Consider the following 26,402-nt stretch of genomic DNA (forward strand, 5'->3'; position numbering starts at 1 on the left):
GTAGTGGGATTAGGCTTGAAATGGCGAAAATCAAATTTTCGGGAAGTTTTACCGAGGGTTGACTTTTTGATATCGGGGCCGGAATCCAATTCTAGAAATTTGAATAGGTCTATTATGTCATTTATGACTTGTGTATAAAATTTGAGGTTAATCGGACGTGATTTGATAGGTTCCGGCCTCGTTTGTAGAAATTGGAAGTTTCAAAGTTCATTAGGCTTGAATCTATGTGTAATTCGTGTTTTTAGTGTTGTTGATGTGATTTGAAGACTCGACTAAGTTCGTATGATGTTATAAGACTTGTTGGTATGTCTGGTTGAGGTTTCGGGGGCATCGGGTAGAATTCGGGTGGTTAACGGACTTGGAAGTAAGTTGAAGAAGGAGCTGAAGTTTTGCTGCTGCTGGTGTAATCTCACTTGTGGAGTGGGAACCGCAGGTGCGAGCCCGCAGAAGTGGGGAAGGAGCCGCAGAAATGGCCAGGAAGGATTTGGGCAGGGGCCGCAGATGCGGACTTGTGGGCGCAGAAACGCTTGTGTAGAAGCGAGAGGACGGGCGCAGTGCGGGCAGGCGTGCAGGTGCGATGGAATTTTCCGCACCTGCGAAGGTGCAGATGTGGAAATATGGCCGCAGGTGCAAAAGCACTAGGCAGTGTACAAAACAGAAGGGTCCGAGGAATTTTGTCATTTCTGACATTTCCATAAGCGGGTGAGGCGATTTTCGAGCGAGAAATCACAGGAAATCTTAAGGTTAGTCACTTTTGATCATTTCTACTATATAATATTGAATTATCATCGAATAATCTGACTAGATTACAAGTTTTTGAGGTGTAAATCGGGGATTTGAATTTAGGGATTTGAAAATAAAATTTAAAGATTTGGAGGTCGAGTTGAGGTCGGATTTTGATAAAATTGGTATGGTTAGACTCGTGGTTAAATGGGCTTTCGGATTTTGTAACTTCTGTCGGGTTCCGAGATGTGGGCCCCACGTGCGATTTTTGAGCTAAATTTCGGATTTTGTTGGAAAATTGGTATTTTCTTATGAAATTAATTCCAATAAATTTTATTGACTGAATCGAATTATTTGTGGCTAGATTCGAGGCATTTGGAGACCGATTCACGAGGCAAAGGCATTGCAGAATAAAGAATTACACGATTTGAGGTAAGTAACAGTTCTAAATTTGGTCCTCAAGGTATGAAACCCCGGATTATGTGTTATGTGATTGGTTTTGAGGTGAAGCACATGCTAGGTGACGGGCGTGTGGGCGTGCACTATAGGAATTGTGACTTGGTCAAATTCCATAGAACTGTGTAGTTGAATAATCTATTGATACCAGTACATTCTCTATGTGTTAGAGAAAATTGAGGTGAGACTCGTATAAAAAATCAAGCTTAGACATATGTTATTATTATTGGTACCCACTGGGGTCATTTCTGTGGTTGAATTATATGTTCAAATTGTAATTTCACACTCAGTCATGTTCATTCATTTCATATCATATCTCAGTCTTTGTTGCTATTTATTAATACATCATATTATCATTTTTGGGCTGATTTTCATGACATCTTGAGCTCGAGAGACTGGAGAGGTTGATGACTGAATAAGGCCGAGGGCCTAATTGTGAGGATAATAATGGGATCGAGATGCGCGCCGCAATATGTTTCATTGTTATATGCCATGATTGGCTTGATATAGCGCTTGGGCTGAAGGAGCACCTCCGGAGTCTGTATACACCCCCAGGGAGAGTGCGAGTGCCGAGTGCTGAGTGACTATGAGGAATGAGTGAATGTAAAGGAAGAGTGATTATGAGGTAGAAGTGAATGGGAGGACTGAGTGACTGTTACTCTGAGAGGATACATTGATTTCATTATTTGCTGAATTTCAGCTGTCATATATAACTATTTTGGAAATTTCAGAAAAACATAATTTTTTGTTTTAGTCAAATTTGATATGAAATTACTGTGAAATTTTAAATGTTGAACTTAAGAGCATGCCTACCCTTTTATATTGGAAAGTATTGTATTTGGACTTAGCTGACAATCTCGTCACTACTTTCAAATCCTTATTTATTATTGTTACTTGCTGAGTTAGTTGTACTCATACTACACCATGTACTCAGTGACACCAGGTTTTGGGAGTGTTTGTATTGGGATTTGCGAGATTTTTGGTATTATATTTAAACATCATGTTTTCAAACTTAAAAGAAATCATGGGTTATTATGTAACTCGTACAGCAGTTGTAATATATAGATTCTCATGTACTCAATGACACCAGGTTTTGGGAGTGTTTGTATTGGGATTTGCGAGATTTTTGGTATTATATTTAAACATCATGTTTTCAAACTTAAAGGAAATCATGGGCTATTGATGTTGTCGACTTGCTTAGTATTGAGATAGGCGCCATCACGACAGGTTAGGATTTTTGGGTCGTGACAAATTGGTATCAGAGCCTAGGTTACATAGGTCTCACGAGTAATGAATAGATTTAGTAGAGTCTTGCGGATCGGTACGGACACGTCTGTACTTATCTTCGAGAGGCTGCCTAACCCTTAGGAAAATTTCACTTTCTTATATTATGTCGTGCGAATTGTTGATTCTGAAAACTAAATTTCTGTTATTCTATTCTCTCGGAGATGGTGAGACATGTACTACCGGATCGGACGGTCAGCCACCAATGCCACCAGTTAGGGCCGCGAGAGGCCGGGGCCATGGTAGAGACTGCGAGCGAGGTAAAGGTCGAGGTGTAACTCGTACAGCATTTGGAGCAACACCAGTTGCTCCAGCTCAGGAGCAGATTCTAGATATAACTGAGCCGACAGGACCAGCTCAGGCACCAGTTGTGCCCATTATGATTCCAGGCCTTTAGGAGGCTTTGGCCCAGATATTGACAGTTTGTACTGGCCTTGCTCAGGTGGTTTTGGCTCAGGCCGCACTTGACACTTCTCAGGCCGGGGGAGATACTCATACCCATGTTGCCCGTACTCCAGATCAAGTAGTACAGAGACTTCAGATATCGGGGGCACTACCAGCCCAGCTAGTTACAGCTGCTCAGGCCCCGGTAGTCCCTGTTATGGCAGATGATGAGCAGAGAAGACTTGAGAGATTTGGGAGGCTTCGACCTCCATCATTTAACGGTGCTGAATCAGAGGATGCTCAGGGTTTTCTGGATAAGTGCCAATGGATGCTTCGGACAGCGGGTATTTTGGAGACTAGTAGGATCTCGTTCACTACTTTTTAATTTTCTAGAGCTGCCTTCAGATGGTGGGAGGCTTATGAGAGGTGCAGGCCAGTTGGTGCGGTACCACTTACATGGCAAAATTTCTATGTTCTCTTTTTGGAGAAATTCGTGCCGTAGTCTCGCAGAGAGGAGCTGCGCAGACAGTTTGAGCAGTTACATCAGGATGGCATGTCTGTGACGCAGTATGAGATGAGCTTTTTTGAGTTGGCTCATCACGCAATTTGGTTGGTTCCCACTGATAGGGAGAGCATTAGCTACAGTTACTTATGACTCAGGAGTGAGTATCTGGTGCTACTTTTGATGAGGTAGTTGACATTGCCCGACAGATAGAGATGGTTCGTAGTCAGGAACGTGAAGGGATGTCACGACCTAGAATTCCCATCGTCGGGACCGTGATGGCGCCTAACATTTCACTTACAAGGTAAGTCAACGTTAGAGAATCATTAAACCAATCCTTATTCCATTCAGTAAATAACCGCAATTTAGCTAAGATGAAATATAGTGAGTGCGGAATGATATAAAAATGGCGTTAATTACTACCACCCGGATCTGGAGTCATAATTCATGAACTTCTAAGATTTCACGACAAGTAAATATCTGAAGGAAATACAATTGTCTTCGATACAAATGAAATAGTAAAGGAAATTCATAGAAGGGGACGCCCGGGCCTGCAGACGCCAACAGAACTACCTTAGGTCTCCAAATGGATCAAGCCAGCAGTTAGACTCAGGGTCAACTCGGTCCGGTACCAAAATCTGTACAGAAAGTGCAGAATGCAGCATCAGTACAACCGACCCCATGTACTGGTAAGTGTCGAGTCTAACCTCGGCGAAGTAGTGACGAGGCTAGGACAAGACACCTACAAACAAACTTGTACAATATATCAATTTATACAACAATTAAAGAAGCAAGGCAATAAATATTGGGAAGGGGACATGCCGAGGGGATTACATGGCGAGGAATCACAACAAGAATGAGAACATGATCAATCGATATATCTTTAACAGAAAGAAACAAGTAAACACAATAAAGGAAAATGCACGGCATCACCCTTCATGCTTTTACTCTCAACCTCACCATAAGAAACAATAGGAAAGTGCACGACATCACACTTCGTGCTTTTACTCTCAACCTCACCATAAGAAACAATAGGAAAGTGCACGGCATCACCCTTCGTGCTTTTACTCTCAACCTCACCATAAGAAATAATAGAAACGGCACGACATCACCCTTCGTGCATTAACTCTCTCATATCATGGCACGGCATCACCCTTCGTGCATTATCACTCACTCACAAAACATTGCACGACATCACCCTTCGTGATTTAACACTCTCCCTCACCAAGATAATGAACAATAACAACAGGGAGATAGAAATATCAAGAACAAGTCTTACTTCAACATTCAATTCCACGTTACTAACCTCAAATTTGAGTCAATACTCAATCAATACCAATTTCCGTATAACGTAATCAGAGATGTTCAACATAACGAATAGCTACTCTAATCATTAACAATATGATCAAGGAATACCACGATTACAATAATAAGACTCACTCACATGTTATGACTCGGCAACAACGCATAGGTACTTGTCACCTCACCTATACGTTGTACTCGACATACAAACATGTAGCAAATAGGCACATAATACCTAATCTCTCAAGCCAAGGTTAACCACGTCACTTAACTCACTCCTACGGCTAAACTCAAAGCTCGATCACAGCTTTTCCTTTCACACAAGCCTCCGGACCAATAGGATCTAGCAAATTACCAACCAAACGATTCAATTTAAGCCTTAGGAACTACCCACGATTGCAAAGAATTCAATTTAGGCCATTTTTGAAAAAATCAACAAAAGTCAACACCCAGGCCCGCTTGGTCCAAACCCAAAATTCAAACTAGAACCCGATTACCCATTCACCCCCGAGCCCGGATATACAATTGGTTTTGGAATCCGACCTCAATTTGAGGTCTAAATCCCCAAATTTTGAAATCCCTAATTTCTATCCAAAAATCCCCAATCCCACTATGAAAACCTTAGATTTTAGGTTGAAATCTTGTAAAATGTAGTGAAAGATTGAAAGAGATTAGTTTAGAATCACTTACCTATGATTTGGGGAAGAAATTTTCTTTGGAAAATCGCCTCTTATGTTTTAGGTCTTGAAAATTTGGGAAATGAATAAGAATCCCATCCAAAAGCCATTTTGATCAGCTGCAGATGTCGCATTTGCGACCTAGGCTTCGCAAATGCGAAGCCCGCAAATGCGAGAAAAGTATCGCAAATGCTAACTCCTCGCATCTCTGCTGCCTTCAAAAATGAGAACATTGAACCATCGCAAATGCGACGAAAATCTCGCAAATGCGAGAATCCCAGTCCCATCCCATCTTCGCAAATGCGGACAAACGTTCGCAAATGCGGCCTGTGATGATCGCAATTGCGATCCTGAACTTCACAAATACAAAGGTCCCCTTCCAACCCCACTGCTAGCAAATGCGAAGCTTCTTCGCAAATGCGATACTCGCACTTGCGAGCCAGACCTCGCAATTGCGAAGTCTGCAGACCTGAAGCACACCAACTATGATTTCTATGTTCAATTCACTCCGTAGCCTATCCGAAACTCACCCGAGCCCTCGGGGCTCTAAACCAAAGGTGCACACAAGTCTGAAAATACCATACTAACTCGCTCGCATGATTAAATCGCCAAAATAACACCTAGAACTACGAATTTAGCACTAAACCAAATGAAATTCGCAAGAACACTTTAAAATTTCTGTTTTCTCAACTGGACGTCCGAATCACATCAAACCAACTCCGTTTCTCACAAAATTTCATTAACAAGTCTTAAATATTATAATGAATATGTACCGGGCTCCGGAACCAAAATACAGACCCGGTACTAACAATTCCAAACATCAATCAATTCTTAAAGACATTAGATTTTCATACTTTTAATTTTCATCAAAAATTCATAACTCGAGCTTGGGACCTCCGAATTCGACTTCGGGCATACGCCCATGTCCCATATTTCATTACGAACCCACCGGGACCATTAAAATACGGGTCCAGGTCCGTTTACTCAAAATGTTGACCAAAGTCAACTAAAATTAACTTTTAAGGCAACAATTCTTATTTTCATCAATTTTTAACATAAAAATCTTTCCAGAACACGCCCGGACTGCGCACGCAAATCAAGGAAGATAAAAATGAGATTTTTAAGGCTTAAGAACGCAGAATTGAGTTCTAAAATATAAGATGACCTTTTGGGTCATCACAAGAGAGGGAGACCAAGAGGCCTCGTGGTCTAGGTGATTTCAGCGGTGTTCCTTCAGGGGGTTAGTTTTACCGCGGTAAGGGTCGTTCTTACAGACACGCTCAGATGGGTCATCCAGTTCACCGTGGTGCATCATCCAGCCATGGTTCATATAGTTCTCATCAGGGCCAGTCATCTCTCAGTGCCCTCCCAGCCCAGAGTTCGTCCCGTGCTCTTTCAGTTCAGGGTTCATTTGCACCGGGTGCTTCTAGCAATTATTCTGGTTCTCAGGGCCCGATTCAGTCGACACCACCACTAGTATCAGGGAGCTGCTTTGAGTGCGGGGAATTTAGGCATATGTGGAGACAGTGTCCTCGTCGCTCGGGAGGTCCAGTGTAGTAAATGAGTCAGACTACGACTTCAGAACCAGTTACTTCACCACCCGCCCAGCCAGCTTAGGGTAGGGGTCAGTCAGCTATGGGTCGCCTAAGAGGGGGAGGCCGATCAGGTGGCGGTCAGGCCCAATTCTATGCTTTTCCTACCAGGACAGATGTCGTTGCCTTAGATGTAGTGATCACAATTATTGTCTCAGTGTGCCACATGGAAGCTTCTATATTATTGGACCTTGGTTCTACTCATTCGTATGTATCATCGCACTTTACTTATTATCTGGATATGTCCCGTGAGTCCTTAGTTTTACCTGTTTGTGTATCTACGCCGGTGGGCGATACTATTATTATGGACCGTGTATATCGGTCTTGTGTGGTAACCATTGGGGGACTGGAGACTAGAGTTGATCTCTTATTGCTCAGTATGATTGATTTTGATGTAATCCTGGGTATGAATTGGTTGTCTCCATGTCATGCTATTCTGGACTGTCACGCAAAAACTATGACGTTGGCGATGCCGGGGTTGCCGAAGTCTTCCGGAGTCTGTACACACCCCCAGTGAGAGTGCGAGTGCCGAGTGCTGAGTGACTGTGAGGAATGAGTGACTGTGAGGAAAGAGTGATTGTGAGGTTGGAGTGAATGGGAGGACTGAGTGACTGTTACTCTGAGAGGATGCATTGATTTCATTATATGCTGCATTTCGGCTGTCATATATCACTATTTTGGAAATTTCGAAAAAATATTATTTTTTGTTTCAATCAAATTTGATATGAAATTACTGTGAAATTTTAAATGTTGAACTTGAGAACATGCCTACCCTTTTATGTTGGAACGTAATGTATTTGGACTTAGCTGAGAAGCTCGTCAATACTTTCAGTTCCTTATTTATTATTGTTACTTGCTAAGTTGGTTGTACTCATACTACACCCTGCACTTCGTGTGCAGATCCAGATGATCCCGGACACAGTGGGTATTAATTCTTTCACACAGTTGATTTTCCGGGGATTCAGAGGTAGCTGCTATATTTCGCAGACCTTGTCTCTCCTTCCCTATCCTTTTGTATATTATAGTTGGCCTCAGATTATTATAGATCGGGTTTCCTAGACTTGTTATGTATAAATGCTCATGCACTCAGTGACACCAGGTTTTGGGAGTGTTTGTATTAGGATTTACGAGATTTTTGGTATTATATTTAAACATCATGTTTTCAAACTTAAAGGAAATCATGGGTTATTGATGTTGTCAGCTTGCCTAGTATTGAGATAGGCGCCATCACGATATGTTAGAATTTTTGGGTTGTGACAATATAAAAGTAAGAACAGATCTAGCATTCAGTGACTTATTGCTTCGTGTCGAAAACAAAGAAGAGCATCCAATTAAAGAAGATTTGGTTCTTCTAAACACATGGTTATCAATCCCAATGGTAATATTAATGCATTTAATAAGGAAAATATTTCCATTATTAGATTAAAATCTAATTTGTGCAAATTACATGATAGATATCAAAGAGTTATCTTAGCTAGCAGAAATGAATATGTTGATCAACTAAATAAAAGGTTGATTGCAAAGTTTCGTGGTAAAAAAAAATATTTTATTTTTTGATTTAGCAGAAGATGATACCAATAATTACTCCCAAGAAGAATACGTAAATACTTTAATACCAAATGGCTTTCTACCATATAGGTTTGTTGTCAAGCTCATTATTTCTTACGTATGTATATATAATTGACTAAGTTAAAATTGATCTTCCATTGTATATAGGTTGATTTTAAAGAAAAATATGTCTGTCATGCTACTGAAAAACTTAGATCCACCGAATAGCTTTTGTAATAGCACACATATGGTATATAGAAGTTCTGATAATAACGTCATACATGCCAAAATTATGATACTGGTCAATATGCTTCTAAGTATATGTTTATCCCCGAATTCAACTTTCGTCTTCCGAAACTAAAGAATATCCTTTTAAATTTGTGTGAAAATAATTTTCAGTATGTTTTGTGTTTTGCAATTATAATAAATAAAGCACAAGAAAAAATATCTTAAATATTGGAGTACATTTATTGCAATATATTTTCTTGCACAAACAACTATATGTTGCACTTACAACAAGAGTTCTGGTTATGGCAGAACAACTAAAGTATTAGAAAGAAAAATACACAAACGACATCATCTGCAAATAAGTGTTCGGTAAGATACGATCGCATTAAATACTTTTAAACTATAATACATAATTATCTAACTAACATGAATAAATTGATCATTTGTATACAATATGATGATTTCCTTTCATTTTGAATTCACGTATTATGTTAATGTAATAATATTTTTTGACATTTAGATAATTGTTGCATTATTCAACATAAAATTTCTATCATTAATTAAATTTTGTCGTTTCTTCATATAAATAAATATTTAAACCATTTAAACGCACGTCCATAAATACTAGAATATATAAAAAACAGAATATAAGAGGCACGACCGGAGACAAGAGTGTAACTAAAAATAGGATCGTATCCCTTATGCTATCTACAAGAGAATTACATGTATTTATAATGAAGTTGAGTACCTGAGAGTAATCTAAATGCTCTACTTCACGAGCAGTGTTTTAAAAAGCGTTTTTGGGGCGAGCCCCTGGGTGAGCCCTGGGGCGAGGCGCACAAAAATGCCCTGAGGCGATGGTGTGGGGTAAAAGTCTCAAGAGGCGTACGCCCAGCATGCCCGGGCGTTTGAGGCGCATTTTTTTAGTGAGGCATAAGCCCTAGAAACTTTTTCAAATTAAAACAAAATTTGTTGAATAAGTCCTTCATATAATAATACTCAAATTCTCAAAATTCAGCTTGGTAATTACTCAAAAGTTTTAAAAAGGAACTTATTTGTATTAAATTTAAAAGTCAAGACCTTTTTTTATTGATTGAATCCCTAATTCATGGTATTTCCCAATTCTTTATCTTATCCGCTAATATCTCCCAAAAGCAACTAATATTCAATTCATTTTACAAATACAAAGAGAACTAAATTCTCCTTCATAGCAGCTAGTTCAAAGCTCAAATTGCAGGTTAGTCGTCCTTTTTATTCCTCCATGTAAAAAGCTTTATTTTTTTTTACTCAAGTTATTTGTACTTCTAAGTAGCGTATAATATATATATGTATGTATTTAATTTTTATGCAATTTTACCTGTTTATAAATATTTACTGTAATTATATTATTTATAAAATATTAAAAATTAAATACCCATGGGGTTTACGCCCCGTGCCTCGGGGCTTACGCCTCACTGAGACATATATAAAACGCCTCGCCTTGCGCTCACGCCTTTTAAAACACTGTTCACAAGTGAAACTAACCATACCTACACAAGCTGGCCAAATTTGTAACCAACTACGCTCCTAGTTAAGATTGAAATTAGCTAAACTGCAAGCTAAATTTTGTGCACCAAATTTTATCATTATCTTCCATAATAAAACCCTTATCATCATTTTCATACACATAAGGAAGAAGAGATGATAGCTGAACCATTTCTAATTTTCTCATATATGGACCCACTCACCCAAGAACATTAAAGAGAAGTAGAAGTGCGGTTCTCTTTATTGATAGTACTGAAGATATGTTCCTCTTTTTCCTTGTTTCTACTAACAAACAAAAAAGTAGTTCTTTAGAAAATAATCTAAATCCTGTTTCTTCGCGATTAACTCACTCTGGTTTTACACCATTGGAGCTTTTCTTTTTCAACTCATTTAATATTCTGTCACTCATTCTCCTTTGTTTATGTTTTCGGATAAAATGCTCAGCAAAAACATTGTTATCATTCAAGATTAATTTTGTCATCTTACATTTCCATGGCACTTCCCCCAGAGCTCCCTAGCTTGTTAATTTGTACAAAACTAATACCCTTTCTGGCCATTAGAAGTAGCACTTATCTTGCATGAAATTTCATGTATCTGTCACTCGTATGCCTTCCAATATTTTTAACTGAAATTTCTTAGTCTATTTAGAGTAGTGGTTGTTTGACCAAAAAGTGTAACTTTCGGCTAACCTATTAAATTTATGTAACAATGGGTTAAATCTAGTTAAAGATAATAACTCTAGATGCAAATCTTAAAAACGTGTGGAGATGGGAACAGATCCCGTAAAGGGTTGATAGCAATAGGTGTAAAATATTCTTAAAGCATGAGCAATAATGGAGGTATAACTAGCATTAAATAACAATAAATGGTATCTATGTAAACAGGAGGAATGATTCGCCCAATAATTGATGAATTTGACGAATGTTTTCCCTTGCAATGATGAATGACAGATAGAACTAAGATTTGCTTGATCAATCCTCGGATCTGGTGGAAATGTGTGGAATAATATGAGCAACGATCAAGTGATTTCTGATTCAGTAGTACTATTGAAGAACATGGGATGAACTGTGCGTCCGTTAGGCTGCTCTTTGTAATAGACGTTTAAATGTAATTACAGTTTCAAACAAAAGTATTGAAGCCCCTTCCCTAGCATGTAACTACCAAAATATTTTAATTATGAGGACGGGCTAGCTATAACCTAGTATAAAGTATAAAACATAAAAGATACATATGACCTAAACATATGCAAAAGTGAACAATTTGAAACTCAGTCCAACTTACTCAAGTATTTGTGTATGTTAAATCACCGCTGTAATTATATATCTTCTCCTGGCTAGATATCCCACATTTTGTATGTTATATACAAATTTTATACACTTTTTCGGGTAATGTAAATAGTTTATAACGCGGGCTAAAAGTGAAAAAAAACCAATAATGTTTGAAGAAAAAATTGGTTGTACATAAAAGAAATACAGTGAAATTACAGATACTTGATTTTGAATAAACAGCTTGCAGGTGAATGTCTGAAAAATATTTTACTATACATCAAGCACAAAGAAGGCAGTAACGTTCTATAACCAATTACAAATAGAAACAACTAATAATAGTTCACAAGCCTAAACTAATTCAAAAACCGCCATTGCACAAACAGATGAAAGAAGCAAATTTTCATAACATGTTACAGAAAATCAGCATGGAAATTTTATAAGGATTAGACCAACGGGAAGACATAGAAAATGGAAAACATGTACCCTCTACTCTACGTCAGGTTGACCAAAGTAATCATTCACTATTAACCATTGTTAAGGGGCACGCGAAGGAAAATTAGCAAACATCAATTTGCACCATCTATATCAGACAAACTTGCTTACTGTTTTCAGTTCCAATTCATCGATGCAACTTCAAGCTGAAAAACAGCAGAAATAAATTGATGCCACAAATGGCTGGTTGAGAGATAACTCAACAAGCATCCCAAAGCTCCATTCATTGTCCTGAAGCTATAGTACAAAGAGTGCTTTCTGATCAGGAAGTAGAAATAAATATTACCACAAATCTGGTTGAGATGTTAGAGTTAAGATGTACTTATGTGAACGCCAAAGCTCTCTCTTCGCCAGTCTTCATCTCTGCAATAGCCCCATCATGAAGCAGTGTTCCACCAATTATCTAAGAGTTCCAATTAAAACACAATGGATCAATTTGCACAAGAAAAGAACTACACAAATGCTATATATAATTTAGCAACTTAATTCAATTTGTACTAACTGGATTCGCAAAGTTATTTTTCTTTTGAACTGTTTAATCACGCCTAACATCCATCTGTTATATGATTACACATGATCACGAGATTACAAACTACTTCTTTTGGTGAAATTGAGCAGATTTGCGGAAACATATTAGCTATGAAGTTAGACAACTGGTGAAAGAGTACACAAAGAATTCACTGAACATGAAATATTGTTTCTAGTAGAAATTCAATGCAAAAGCATTTCATGATGTAGAATCAAAAATAAAGTTCAACATACATCTGTTCCGATGGGATAGTATCCTGTAGTATTTTGGATCTCAACATTTTTAAGACTCTCCTTTGGCTTGGATCACATTTTCAAAATTGAACTGGTACATGATTGATGATTTTTAATGCATAGTAGCATGTCGTCTTAAATATGACCTTGTACAGCTGCTCAGGATATAGAAAGACAAAGTATAAGAACAGACCCATCTGAACAAGGATACATCCTGATGAAAAAGGATGTACAGAGGCCAACCTCCTAGAATCAAATGCCAGGCGAAGTAACACAAATATGTCTCACATACCCTTGACCCAAGTCCAATTGGCCTACGCTGTAATTTAGACCTTTTTCCAGCTTCGATAGGATAGTAACTTGCATTAAGAAATGTAGTAACCTGTCTCACAGAAAACAGAACTAATATCAAGATCAATATCGAAGACATATATAACCAAAGACAATGTCAGTGAACACGTCAGAGGAGTTGATAGTCGGAATTAATCAAATCCCTGTGAGTTTGTCAAAATTAAAGTATCAACTTCGCCAGCTGCAAACAAGTTTAGATGGATGTGATTCACTTGTTACCCCCTGAAATATACGAAGGCAAAACCACAATAAGAGGCAAAGAGATTTAGGACCAAGCAATGCTTTATGTCAATTGTTGCAACCTTTCTCTAACATATCATGGAAGAGCAATCAAGGCGAGATTGAACACAACAGTTTCAGCTGGACTTGTGTACACAATATACACGAGTTAGAAGACTTCATAGTGCGCAGATTCTGCGCAAGTACAATATAATAACAAACAGAATAGTAGATGAATAAATTTTCCAACGAGCAATGAGGACAATAGCAAAATCATATGAAAGTCATCTTAAACAAAACAAGGGTCCTGTTTTCTATTTGGGACTTCAAGATCTCAAACCAAAGATTTTGTACCTGGACAACCCTCATTTTCTGGACCTGAGATGACAAAAGTAACTTATTTAAATCAATGGTGACAAGGACCACTTAATCCACAGTAGTCAGTAAAAGGTGCAAGCAGTTAACCTAGGTTGCAGACTTGTTTTTACCTCTTTTTCAAAAACTTCATGCAGAGGTTTCTCAAAATCATCACCCCAACAGTCTACCAAACTAGGAGCCTTATTTGAAAAGAACAAAGACAAGGCACCCCAAGAGCATAGAAAGGATCTACCGCCGCATACTCTTCCAGCAGATACTGAAATGTTAGTGATGTCTTGTCAAAATGTGATAATAGAAAAGCCTTGTATATGAATTTAAAATAGAAATTCTAATGCACTTGCAGATCTTTCCATGGTTCTTAAATAAGGAAATTCAAATTTATCAGCAGGTCTAAAAATATGCAGTATAACGGTAAGAAAAAAATCAAAAGAAGGCCTTAACCCCTGCACTTGTATTCTAAACAGACATAGAAACGAGGCCATGCCCTTTCTTTTGCCACCCCTTTGTCAACAGATTGGCAGTGTCATTGAACACACACAGCATTGAAGCAATTCTATTTGATGTCCCATTTGTTCCATTAATGTACGTCCGAGTAGCACTATATTGTGGACAGATACTCATTTTCCTCCCTGGTTTGCAAATAACTGCACTCCTTAAGAGTGTCATATGTGCCCTCAAATCTCAATGCCATCCTCTTTATTGCATTCAAGGAAGCAGCTACTTAATTGCAAATCACAAAAGAACACAATGTAAGCAATCAGGGAAACTTTTAATGAAGCTATTACCGAACAGGAAAAGACATGTTGGATAAGAAGCAGGTTTTTAATAACAGAGAAAAAATTCACCATGACTTGAATGAATGGAATCAAGAAAAGAAAACACAGCAGTAAAACCAGTTAACCTACTTGAGGCCTTGGAGTTCTAGCTTTAGAAAGTATTTGAGATACAGGAGTGAACTATCGCTAATACATCAAATGGTAAGGCATGATGGCAGATTCAACATCATCCGTGTGGAAGACTCTGCAAGATGGGAATGTGCAATGTGTGTGTGTGTGTGTGTGTGTGTGTGAGAGAGAGAGAGAGAGAGAGAGAGAGAGAGAAAGAGAGGGAGGGAGAGAGTTCCCCTCATAATTAAACAAATAACACTCACTTTTTCAATGCAAAAAAAAAAAAAAAAAAATCTTAAAGTTTGGCTTTTCTTGATTTCATTTCCTTGTCCGTGTGAGAATTAGCCTCATAATTCATAAATACTCCTACGTATGATATTAGTTCACAAAATGCAAAATTAGAAGGAAACATAGTTAGAAAGAGTCTGTGGGTGGTTGATGCAAAGGTCAGCTCTCTTGGGAAATTATCAATTTATTTTTCTCGATATCAAGTGCCAGAATGGTGGAAGATTCTAGTCTTATTCATGAGGAGACCAAAGGCCAGCCGAATTCCTTAACACCATGCTCAAAACTGACATAAATTCTTTAACATTACGCTTAAAATGAAGCAAGCATCAGACGACAGAAGTTAGAAATAGTGTGCAACAAGTGCTTTGGCAATACAAAGGAGATTCTACCTTGGCAATACAAAGGAGATTCTACCTTGGCAATACAAAAGGGGTTCTACCTTAGCTAGAGATTCAATATTTTCTGGATATCAAAAGTGCCAAAATGTCAGAAGATTCTATTCACAAGGAAATCAAAGGCTAACTGAGCTCCTTAACATTATGCTCAAAACTGAAGCAAGCATCAGGTGACAGCAACTAGTTAGAAATACTGTGCTACAAGTGTAAAGCATGGAACAAACAATAAAGTCATCAATCATGAATAGGTGTATGCATATTTTGCGCCTAATTACTCCAATACTGATCCTCCAAGATTATGACTTGTATTACCGCGTGTGATTGTACTCTTGTGTATCAAAAACTATATGTATGTCCTTGCATGTACAGGACTTATTCATGAGTCCTCTACTGAGCATGTTCTAAATATTCAACGGGAATAACAGCAACATGCTGTGTGTTCTGAGCTTTTCTTAATGATTTTTGGGGTTATTATTCTTCTCATGTGGACTGCTTGATATTTGACAGAGAATTATCATGTCATATTCTATTTCATTTGACTTTGTCAATGATTAAAAGAATAAAGGGCTTCTTCACACAACCCTAATAATCCTATTTCCAGAATTGAACTACCCCAACACCAGATTTGCAGTCAGTAAAAAAGGGAATCAGAAACACGTCATGAGCAGCAGATATTATTGTATATTAGCAGAAGGCAAACAAATATTACTCTTTTTGAACAGATTTTAGGATAAAAGAAAATTTTAGCAGAAAACGAGAAAGAAGCAGATTTTTGCTGACAAGAGAGACTTTGTCGGATGGGGATATGTGTGCCCTACAGAGAGAGAGAGAGAGAGAGAGAGAGAGAGAGAGAGAGAGAGAGAGAGAACCACAATTAACATTACAAGTTTTGTAAGGTTCATATTTATGAAGGAACTGACTTATGAAAGACAATAAACCCTCCTCCTTTTCCGGGCTTGGGACCGGCTGTGGGATAGTAGAATCCTAACACAGGCGGAGTTAAAAACTCTGTTTTTTTTTCTTGAGGTAGGATCAGCATGACCTGTCATCACTTACGATCATAGACAAGTCACCTTAGCATCACTATGTCACCCTGAACAGTTGAATTAATGATTGGACAATATGTAACAAGCCTTTATATTTTGATTTGTAAAGATGAACGCAGTCAGTGATAGCTCTTTGAAAACTTTTCAGAATCTCAGATATTCCATAGAAGTGCACATGATCAGACCGGATCAACTGAAATGTAGCCAGTTCTCTGTCTTCAGAATGTGTGAGGGGTGGAAGAGGATCAAGTCCAATGAAAGCAAGCTGCTCAAGTATAATATATGACAGAAATTAGGTATCGCCTGCCCCAGCTATGAGTGAGAGTGGATATTTTGAAAAAGTCATCCAAAGACCGTTGTCGTCGACTTTCAGTGAAGCAACCAAGTTGTTGGTTTATCAGTAGAAATATAGTCCTCTATTAATTGGAGGCACCAGTGAGAATCCAAAAGGCTCACTCACCAGGACCTAGGGAAATGCAACATGAGACATGATGGGCCTGTGGGTGCAGACGGCTTAGCATTCAATCATATATGGATCTAACATTTAAGCTCATACGCTGCCTCTGTTGTGGTGGATTTCATAAATTCATCCCATTGTCCCAGATACATACATGGTGTGTCCCAGTTCAACCCGTTGGCAATGCATGTAAGAAAGTTGCCTTATTCGTTTATTTTTTGGTTAGACCGTAGTCAAATGCAGATGGCTGTTTCAGCATACATCACCTTCGGACCAAAACAAGGACCCATCCTTATTCAGTCTAGTGAGGGTCCAAAAGGCTAACTCACGTACAACCCTTGGGGAACCACAATCACGTACACCCATTTGCCGCATTGGCAAGGCGCCTCACCTGCCCTTTTTATTGCTTTCTCTGTCCCCCCACCAATTAATTGATCTATATTATCAACTCTATGTCCATCACAAAGCACCAAACTTCAAATCTAAAACAAAAGCCTTCTTCAAACTGTAGCGGATAATAAAGCAGGGCAGATTTTACTTCATCCGTGCCAATGAATATGACAATTGCAGCAATAAACCATCACATGGACTTGGGGTTCGGAAGGTGAAATGTGTGTGCAATAACCTCCAACAGATCACCAGCATACACAAAAAAAGGAGCTCGGGCCTGTACAAACTGCACTTGAATAGAATCAGAACTGAGATTAAAAACAAATATATAAAATGGCAGTAAAAAAAACTTTATCCTTTTTCATTTTTGGCTCAAAAATTAGAAAAAGAAGACTTGACACAATATTTCCTGTTAATTCAACCATTCAAGATCAACCTGTGTGCCTAAAACCTCATAACTAACAGATGACACCAAGTGTCATAGGCTCATAGCACAAGAAATAGGTCCAACAATCCTAAACACCCTCAAAACTGAACACATCCAACCTGCATAACATACTTCCTCAAGAGGCAAAAGGATATACCCTCAGAGCACATTCTCTACATCAAAAAAATCTTAATCTTTCATCTTCTATAGCAAAAACAACACAATTACAAAGGCAATAAAACTATCTATCCTACTCGACAATCCTAAGAGTTTAGCCTCGAATCATGAAAATATCACTATCCTCCAGCTCAACCTAAAATATTAAAGCCTAATGCAACCCTCATAGTATGTCCAAGACAGCCCACAACAAATATCACCACAACGAAAATTCTATTTTCAGAATCCTTTAGTCTCGTCACAGCACAACTCAACATATATCAAAGCCTAAAGCATCATATACAGTCCAAACAACATAATTTAAGAGCCAAGAAAACTATAAGTCCCCACTCGAAAATCCAGAAAGTATAGCCTCCTCAAAAAACCACCATCCTCCAGCCCTATCCAAATATAATAAATCCTAATGCAACTTGACCCTTATATATCCTCCAATCCCAAAAACTATCAATACAGCTTAACATTAGCCTAATACATCAATAAATATTAAAACATGCTTAAGTGCTTTATAGCAACCTAAGATATGAAAGAATGAAACCATAAACAACATAAGACAAGAAAAGAATTAGAAAACACAGAAAGAAGAACTAAGACACACGTAGAGAACGGATTACAAACCAGCGCAAAGAACCAACTAGGGAACACTCACGAACAAACTTGTAATGATCTCAATTTGTTAGAGGCATGTGGGTTGGTTGAAAGTCACGTGTGTAACAACTTGGCACAGCATCACTTTGTAATCAATATAAACAGAGAAAGAATGCGAACCCATGCAGTGAATATTCGATTGGAATTTTCGTTCTATCTCAATCTATTCCTCTCCTCATTTTGTTCTCTTCTCTCTTCTGTTCCTTCTCTATCTCTCTACCTTACTACCTCTGTATCTCTCTCTCTCTACCTCTCTTTCTCTTATTGCTCTGCAGCCTCAAGGAACCATTTCTCCTCCCATCAGTAATAACTTGTTTTCCAACCTTAACATGTCTCATCACAGTATACCACATAATATATTTCCTCAAGAGGTAATGCAGATCATTTTAAGCTACAACGATATACCCTCAAAGCACATTCTCTAGATCAAAAAACATCTGAATCTTTCATCTTCTACAGCAAAAACAACACAATTACAAAGGCAATAAAACTATCTATCCCCATTCGGCATTCCTAAAAGTATAGCCTCGAATCCTAAAAATCCTCCAGCTCAACCTAAAACATTAAAGCCTAATGCAACCTTCATAGCCAAACATATGTCCATGACAGCCCACAACAAACATCAACACAGTAAAAATCCTATTTTTAGAATCCTTTAGTCTGGTCACAGCACAATTCAACATATATTGAAGCCTAAATCATCATCTTCAGTCCAAACAACATAATTTCAGAGCCAAGACAACTATCAGTCCCTAATGGAAAATCCAGAAAGTATAGCCTAGAATCCTCAAAAACCACCAATCTCCAGCCCTAGCTAAAACATTATCCTAATGCAACTTGACCCTTATATTTCCTCCAAACCCAAAAACTATCAATACAACTCACCATTAGCCTAACACATAAAGAAGTATTAAAAAAATTGACTTATATCTACAACAAAGATTTGTTTTCATTCTATTAATTGGATCTACCTAAACTCCATACCCAAACTCTGAACCTTGTCAGCACACTTAACCTCTCAAATAGTTCTTCTCCCATAATCAAGCAAGAAACCGAAAAAAGGTCCAGTGTTGTAGTTTTTCTGAAATTGAATTAGAGTAACACACACTTGAAAAATACTTCAGAGATATGAAAAAGATTGGATTTTTACAACAGATGTGAGGATTTGGCTTGGTGGGCGTCGATGAAATTATCAAGAAGATGGATTTTTTGGAGAAGTAAAAAAAGATTGGTTTTTTGGGACAGAATTGAGGATTTGACTTACTGGGTAGGGATGAAATTGTCAAGAAAGAAGATGGAACTGAAGTTTGTGCATGTTTAGTTAAGAGGGAAAAATGATTGGAGTATTGTTTTGAGGGAAAAGCAGAGAATTTTTTACTTGTTAAAAGTAGATGTATCCAGAGTCTGAAAATTTAGTGTAGATTTTTCTACTGATGTTAGTACAATGCTGGATTTCTTATCTTAAAATATGCTGTACTTGGCATATTTTATTTTTTATTTTATTTTTATTTTTTTACTTGGCTTATTACTAGCTACTGAGTTTTTATTAATAAAAGTTTACCTTTACTGATCAATAAAAAAACACAGAAAAATAACCTAAAGCACATAAAGAACAAATTACAAAACAGAGCAAAGAACCAACTAGAAAACACAAACGAAATAAGTTTTTTTTGTTTTTTCATTTTTTTATTTTTTTTATTTTTTTTTTATTTTTTATTTTTTTTCTTGACTTATTACTAGCTATTGAGTTTTTATTAATAAAAGTTTACCTTTACTGCTAAATAAAAAAAAACACAGAAAGATAACCTAAAGCACATAAAAAACAGATCACAAAACAGAGCAAAGAACCAACTACGAACAAAGTGCAAAACATGCAACACCTATGGAAAGCACGACATAATCTTGAAACGAAAAGAACGAGACAGAATACTATGGACAGTTAATATGAATCACAGAAACCACAAAAAGAAGGAACTAAACACCACAGTAAGAACAGGAAAACACGAACAAACGCAAAAAACGAACAAGAAAAACCAAAGAAAGAACGAACTAAAAGATTAACAAGCAACATCTATGGAAAGAACATGAAAGCACACAACGTCTAAGCCACAAGAAGAGGGGGAAAATAGAAAGCAGAGAAAGAACGAAACAAAACCCACATAAAGAACGAAAACATAGACGAACATAGTGAAAAAACATGAAACAACTATGGAAAACACATAAAAAAGACAAAAAACTTGAAACAGAAATAAAAACTTATACTGTGACATACTAGTAAAGATTAAAGAGAAGTTCAAGCTTAGTCTTAAGATGAGAAAGAAACCTGTGCTTGCCGTTGCTGCTACGAGCCCTGCACTCTGCTGCAGGTGGCTGCTCTAATGGCAGTCCCTTAGATGATTCCCAACCAAATCTGCTGAGTATGGGACGAAAGTTGAACCTTTTCCACATCTGAACATTGGTCGGCTTTGGGTCATTTACCGCCCGCTTCAGAAACTCTTTCCGCAGTTTAGACTTGTTCGGGAAAACTTTGGTGATTTTGGTACCTGGCTTCGCAACAGAACGTAAATACAAAGCCTCTCCTTTTTCAGTATAAACATCCCATTCTTCTTCACTGTGAACTTTGCTCTCGAACACACCTTTCAAGCAACAAGAATAAGCGGCCATCGTTGTCCGTCTAACATGCGGCAAAGGCACGAAAGAAGAGTTATTTATAGGCGTAATTAACTATAGGGTAAGTTATAGCGAAAATGACTCTCTAACTTTTGCGTAGGTTAAAAGTGTCTTGAATATATTCTTGGTCCATATTAAATATTTACAATTTGTGGTTGTTGCATTAACGAGAACAATAAATAAATATTAAAAAAAAGAATTTAACATGAACTCGCATTTATATGTGCGATTTGTCCTATTTTTGATCCATTTCTGGAGATCGAGCAGCTTTTTGGGTGCAATGTTTTGCTACTCCCTCTTTTCTAATTTGTTTGATGCAGTTATGATTTTGAGAATTAAATGAGTTTTTTTACCATGATTTATTAATATTTTAAATTATTAATTATTATAACTTATAATACTTTTATATAATTTCTAAATATGTAAATTTTATTTTAAAAATTAAAGATTATATGTCCAAATTCGCGGTAAAAATTGAGAAGTTTGAGTCTCAAAATTCAAACTGCAACAAACAAATTAGGGTAGAGGGAGGAACTCTTATATATTTCTGGTATGTATTGCAATTTTTAGTGTTGCGAAACTAGGGGTGTTCATAAAAATCCGAAAAATAGAACCAAACCAAACCGACTAAAAAAACCGATACTTTTTCGGTTTGGTTTGGTTTTGGTTTGGAATTTTAAAAACCTACCAAATTTGGTTTAGTTTTAGTTTTAATCAAAAAATAACCGAAAAATAACGAACCAAACTGAATATAGAAGTAGCTATTTAAAATTTATTATTATATCATATATATATATATATACACACAAAGTTTCTAAAATTTTATGTTACATTTTAATAGTTTGCACTTTTAGTCTACTTCTTTGCTATTATAATAATCTAGTCATTTGCGTTTACATTCTAGTTTGATTAGTAGTTTTCTTTTGCTAAATACAAGAATTTATTTCATATTAAAAATAATTTATTTTTAATTGAGTTCTAAAATTATTCATCACTATTTGATTCAATTATCATCAATATATCTTGGCAAAATGATAGATTTCTCAAAGATCAATTGGTTTAACAGTGTTATGTTGAAAATGTAGACGCCTGAATATGTGTTTGGTAGTGTATATCTCATATTTAAGAAAAAATCGATAAATAACCGAAAAAATTAAAAAACCGACAAAATCCGACATACGCCGAATCGATAAAAAATCAACTTAATTGGTTTGGTTCGGTTTCAATATTTAAAAAAAAAAACTTACTTGGTTTATTTTTTTTAGGGAAAAACCGATCCAAACCGAACCATGAACGCCCCTAGTTGTGACTTCTAGGTTTGACAGGATTTTCCTGGTATTTCTATTTAAATCTTTTTATAACTATTTTTCGTTAAATATAACAGTCACATTTTGTAAAATATTTGATGAAGACAAAAAATGCTCACTTTTCTGAAAAAATTAGAGGACTAAAATTGCTCAATAATAAATTTAAGGAATCATTTTGAACCTACTCCCAAATATTTGGGGCCATTTGTGTCATTTTCTCAGTAAATTACATTAGGTAAAATAGTCTTGTACTCAGATGCAGATACACCTAGGATATTTAAAAATATGACACGTTGTATACGGTCGAAATAGATTTCGGTCTGTGTACGATTGATCGAGTTCGAAACATAATCGATCGAAGTAAGACTTCGAGGTGGGTTCCGAAGATGGTACAAACAAGCTTTGAGTCCGAGTGATCGATCAATGTCGAGCTCGATATTATTATCAAGCTCGAATCTAAATCGAACTATGATGCAAAGTAAAGTTGTCGACCTTATGGTCCAGAGACCGACCAACATTGACCCCGAATCAATTCAAGGGTCCGAGTCAGAATCGAGCTCAAGCCAAGATCGAGAGCTCGAGGCAAGACCGAAAACTCGAGTCAATATCGAGCTTATAGACAGGAGTTGTTGCAATCCCACTAGAAGAGAGAATCTTGGCAGGAATTGTGGAAAAGCTGATTTATCATGGATCTCCCACTACGTATTTTTAATTATATCTAAAGTAAAATCTCTCTGCTATAAAGGGGATGGTTATCATTTCTGTAGGGGGCAAGTTTTTACTAACATTGTAATTGAAGCACCATTCTCCTATAGTAAAGAGTTGTTCTTTCAAGTTTCGTAATTTGATTCCACTTGTTTAGTCCTAAAATTCATCTTCTTTATAACCTTATCTATTTTTGCATTCTTTGCAATCCATACTTGATATTCCTATTTATCCTTACGATTTGTATTAAGTTACACCATATATCCTTAGAACTGCGTACAAATTCAACTCTATCCGTTTTTTGGGTAAACAGCTTGGCATCCACCGTGGGGCTAAGGATAACAGTGGTTATCTGATACGAATCTGCAAAAATACACCGTTGCGTTTTGCGCTTGTTTCCGAAAATATCTTGGATTTCGAATTAGCAACGACTAACTACCAGTCAAATGGCCACACCAATCGACAACGAAGCCGGTTTTCAAGATGAGAACAATAACTTGATGCCCAGTACCGAAAGACCACTTGTCAACGCCGTTGGAGCCCGAATCGGAGCGCCGATAGATATCAATTCGCATGTGGCCATTGAGGCGAACCTACATTCTGAACCCGAAAATAGCATTCATGGTGGCACTCGGTCTGCAGCTCGAGATACCTATAACGTCGAGGAAAACAGTGTCAGCTTGCATATGATTTTCGAAATATTGCAAGCTCAACAGGCAGCAATAGCCCAATTGCAGAGCCAAACCCAGCTACAAAGCCGGTCGGAGCCCAATCCACCTCGAGAAATCACCCACAGAACAGAGCCAGCCATAGTGAAATTAAATGAGCAAGAATCGGGGACTACTCCCGAAATTGCTAAATTGTTCGAAGAACTCACAAAGCGAGTCGAAGCCAACGATAAAAAAGTAGAAACATATAACTCCAAGGTCGATCAGATCCCGGGAGCTCCACCAATGATAAAAGGGTTGGATTCAAAATAATTTGTGCAAAAACCTTTTCCCTCAAACGCAGCCCCAAAACCAATCCCCAAAATATTTCGTATGCCCGAAATTCTCAAATATAACGGAACGACCGATCCCAACGAGCACGTCACTTCTTACACATGTGCCATCAAGGTCAATGATTTAGAAGACAATGAAATCAAATCTGTGTTGTTAAAAAAATTCGGAGAGACCCACTCGAAGGGAGCAATGATTTGGTATCACAACCTACCACCAAATTCCATCGACTCATTTGCCACGTTAGCAGATTCTTTTGTGAAAGCACATGCCGGCGCCATAAAAGTCACAACAAGGAAATCGGACCTCTTCAAGGTAAGACAAAAGGATAACGAGATGCTGAGGGAGTTCGTATCTCGTTTTTAAATGAAACGAATGGATCTGCCACCAGTCACAAATGATTGGGTTGTTCAGGCTTTCACTCAATGTTTGAACGAACGAAGTTCGACGGCTTGACGGCGTTAAAGCATAACCTGATCGAATACCCAGCCATCACGTGGGCCGACGTGCACAATCGATACCAATCAAAAATTAGGGTCGAAGATGACCAATTGGGGTCTGAACCCACTGTTCGAAATGATATTAATCGAGAACAAGGTCTGATCGGGGATCGATACCGACCGTACAATAGAAACCGCAGAGTCAGTGAATCGAGACATAACCCCGGGAAAAATAACAAAAGAAGTGATCGAGGTCAAGGGTCCCGGGGACTGATAAACAGTAGGTTCGATAGGCCTGCCGGATCTAAGGAAGCGCCTCGGTTATCGAAATATAATTTCAGCATTGATGCATCTGCATCGGGTCGGCTATCAGACGTATCAAAGACACTAAATGGCCTTGACCCATGCAGATCGATCCTGCCCAGAGGAATCCTAATCAAATGTGTGAATATCTTGGCACCCATGGCCACAGAACGGAAGATTGCAGGCAACTAAGAGAGGAAGTAGCCCGGTTATTCAACAAAAGGCACCTTCGAGAATTTTTAAGCGATAGGGCGAAGAACCATTTTAAAAATAGGGATTTCGGCAAGCAAAACGAACAAGAAGAACCACAGCACGTCATTCACATGATCATCGGCGGCGCCGATACCCCTCAGGGACTGGTGCTTAAACGCACTAAGACATCGATTGTGAGAGAAAAGCGATCTCGAACTCAAGATTACACACCCATAGGAACTTTGTCCTTCAATGATGAATATGCAGAAGGAGTTATACAAACTCATAACAATGCACTAGTAATATCCGTACTCATGCATAAAACTAAAGTTAAGCGTGTGTTGATTGATCCAGGTAGCTCGGCCAACATCATCAGATTGAAGGTCGTAGAACAGCTCGACCTGCAGGACCAGATCGTACCTGCAACCCTAGTTCTAAATGGATTCAATATGGAATGTGAAACCACCAAAGGCGAGATAATTCTACCGATAAATGTGGCCAGAACCATCCAGGAAATGAAGTTCCACGTGATCGAAGGCGACATGAGATACAACGCCCTTTTCGGAAGGCCATGGATCCACAATATGAGAGCTGTACCTTCGACCCTACACTAGGTCCTTAAATTCCCAACATCGAGAGGAGTCAAAATAGTGTACAGAGAACAACCAGCCTCAAGAGAAATGTTCGCCGTCGAGGAAGCGAAACCAATATCCGTACTTTCAATGTCACCTCATATGTGTATTAACCACTTACCCGCTTCATAATATTTTGCACAAGCCCGAACTATCAGGCCGATTGGCCAAATGGGCCATCAAACTCAGTGGGGACGATATCGAATATCAATCCCGTACGAACATCAAGTCTCATATTTTAGCAGACTTCATGGCCGATTTCACGCCAACCCTCGTACCCAAAGTCGAAAAAGAACTCTTGTTGAAACTGGGTACGTCATCGGGGGCATGGACCCTTTTTATGGACGGGGCTTCGAACGTGAAGGGGTCCGGGCTAGGCATAGTTTTAAAGCCACCCACGGGTAACACTATTAGGCAATCTATCAAAACTACCTGGTTGATGTTTACCCGAAAAATGGACAGAATTGAATTTGTACGCGGTTCTAAGGATATGTGGTGTAGCTTAATACAAATCGTAAGGATAAATAGAAATATCAAGTATGGATTGCAAAGAATGCAAAAATAGACAAGGTTGTAAAGAAGATGAATTTTAGTAGTAAACAAGTGGAATCAAATTAAGAAGCTTGAAAGAACAACTCTTCACTATAGGAGAATATGGTGCTTGAATTACAATGTTAGCAAAATCTTGCCCCTACAGAAATGATAACCATCCCCTTTATAGTAGAGGGATCTTACTTTAGATATAATTAAAAA

The 26,402-nt window shown here is 37.9% G+C and overlaps 2 long non-coding RNA genes across 7 annotated transcripts; both read right to left on the reverse strand.

Moving 5' to 3' along the window:
* Nucleotides 1-11,742: 11,742 nt before the first annotated feature.
* LOC107787242 (uncharacterized) lies at nt 11,743-16,245 on the reverse strand. 6 transcript variants are annotated; one of them, XR_012701460.1, is made up of 4 exons: nt 14,132-16,245; nt 12,986-13,946; nt 12,743-12,897; nt 11,743-12,383 (listed from the first exon to the last, which is right to left on the reverse strand). It is a non-coding gene; the product is annotated as an uncharacterized LOC107787242 (long non-coding RNA). The 6 variants fall into 6 exon arrangements; XR_001648350.2 differs by having other exon boundaries at nt 12,986-13,690; nt 13,801-16,245; XR_012701461.1 differs by having other exon boundaries at nt 12,986-13,315; nt 13,396-16,245.
* Nucleotides 16,246-16,435: 190 nt separating this feature from the next.
* LOC142171633 (uncharacterized) lies at nt 16,436-19,785 on the reverse strand. The gene is made up of 2 exons (XR_012701462.1): nt 18,373-19,785; nt 16,436-17,439 (listed from the first exon to the last, which is right to left on the reverse strand). It is a non-coding gene; the product is annotated as an uncharacterized LOC142171633 (long non-coding RNA).
* Nucleotides 19,786-26,402: the final 6,617 nt, after the last annotated feature.

This window comes from Nicotiana tabacum, chromosome 17, assembly GCF_000715075.1.
Source record: "Nicotiana tabacum cultivar K326 chromosome 17, ASM71507v2, whole genome shotgun sequence".
NCBI lineage: Eukaryota > Viridiplantae > Streptophyta > Magnoliopsida > Solanales > Solanaceae > Nicotiana > Nicotiana tabacum.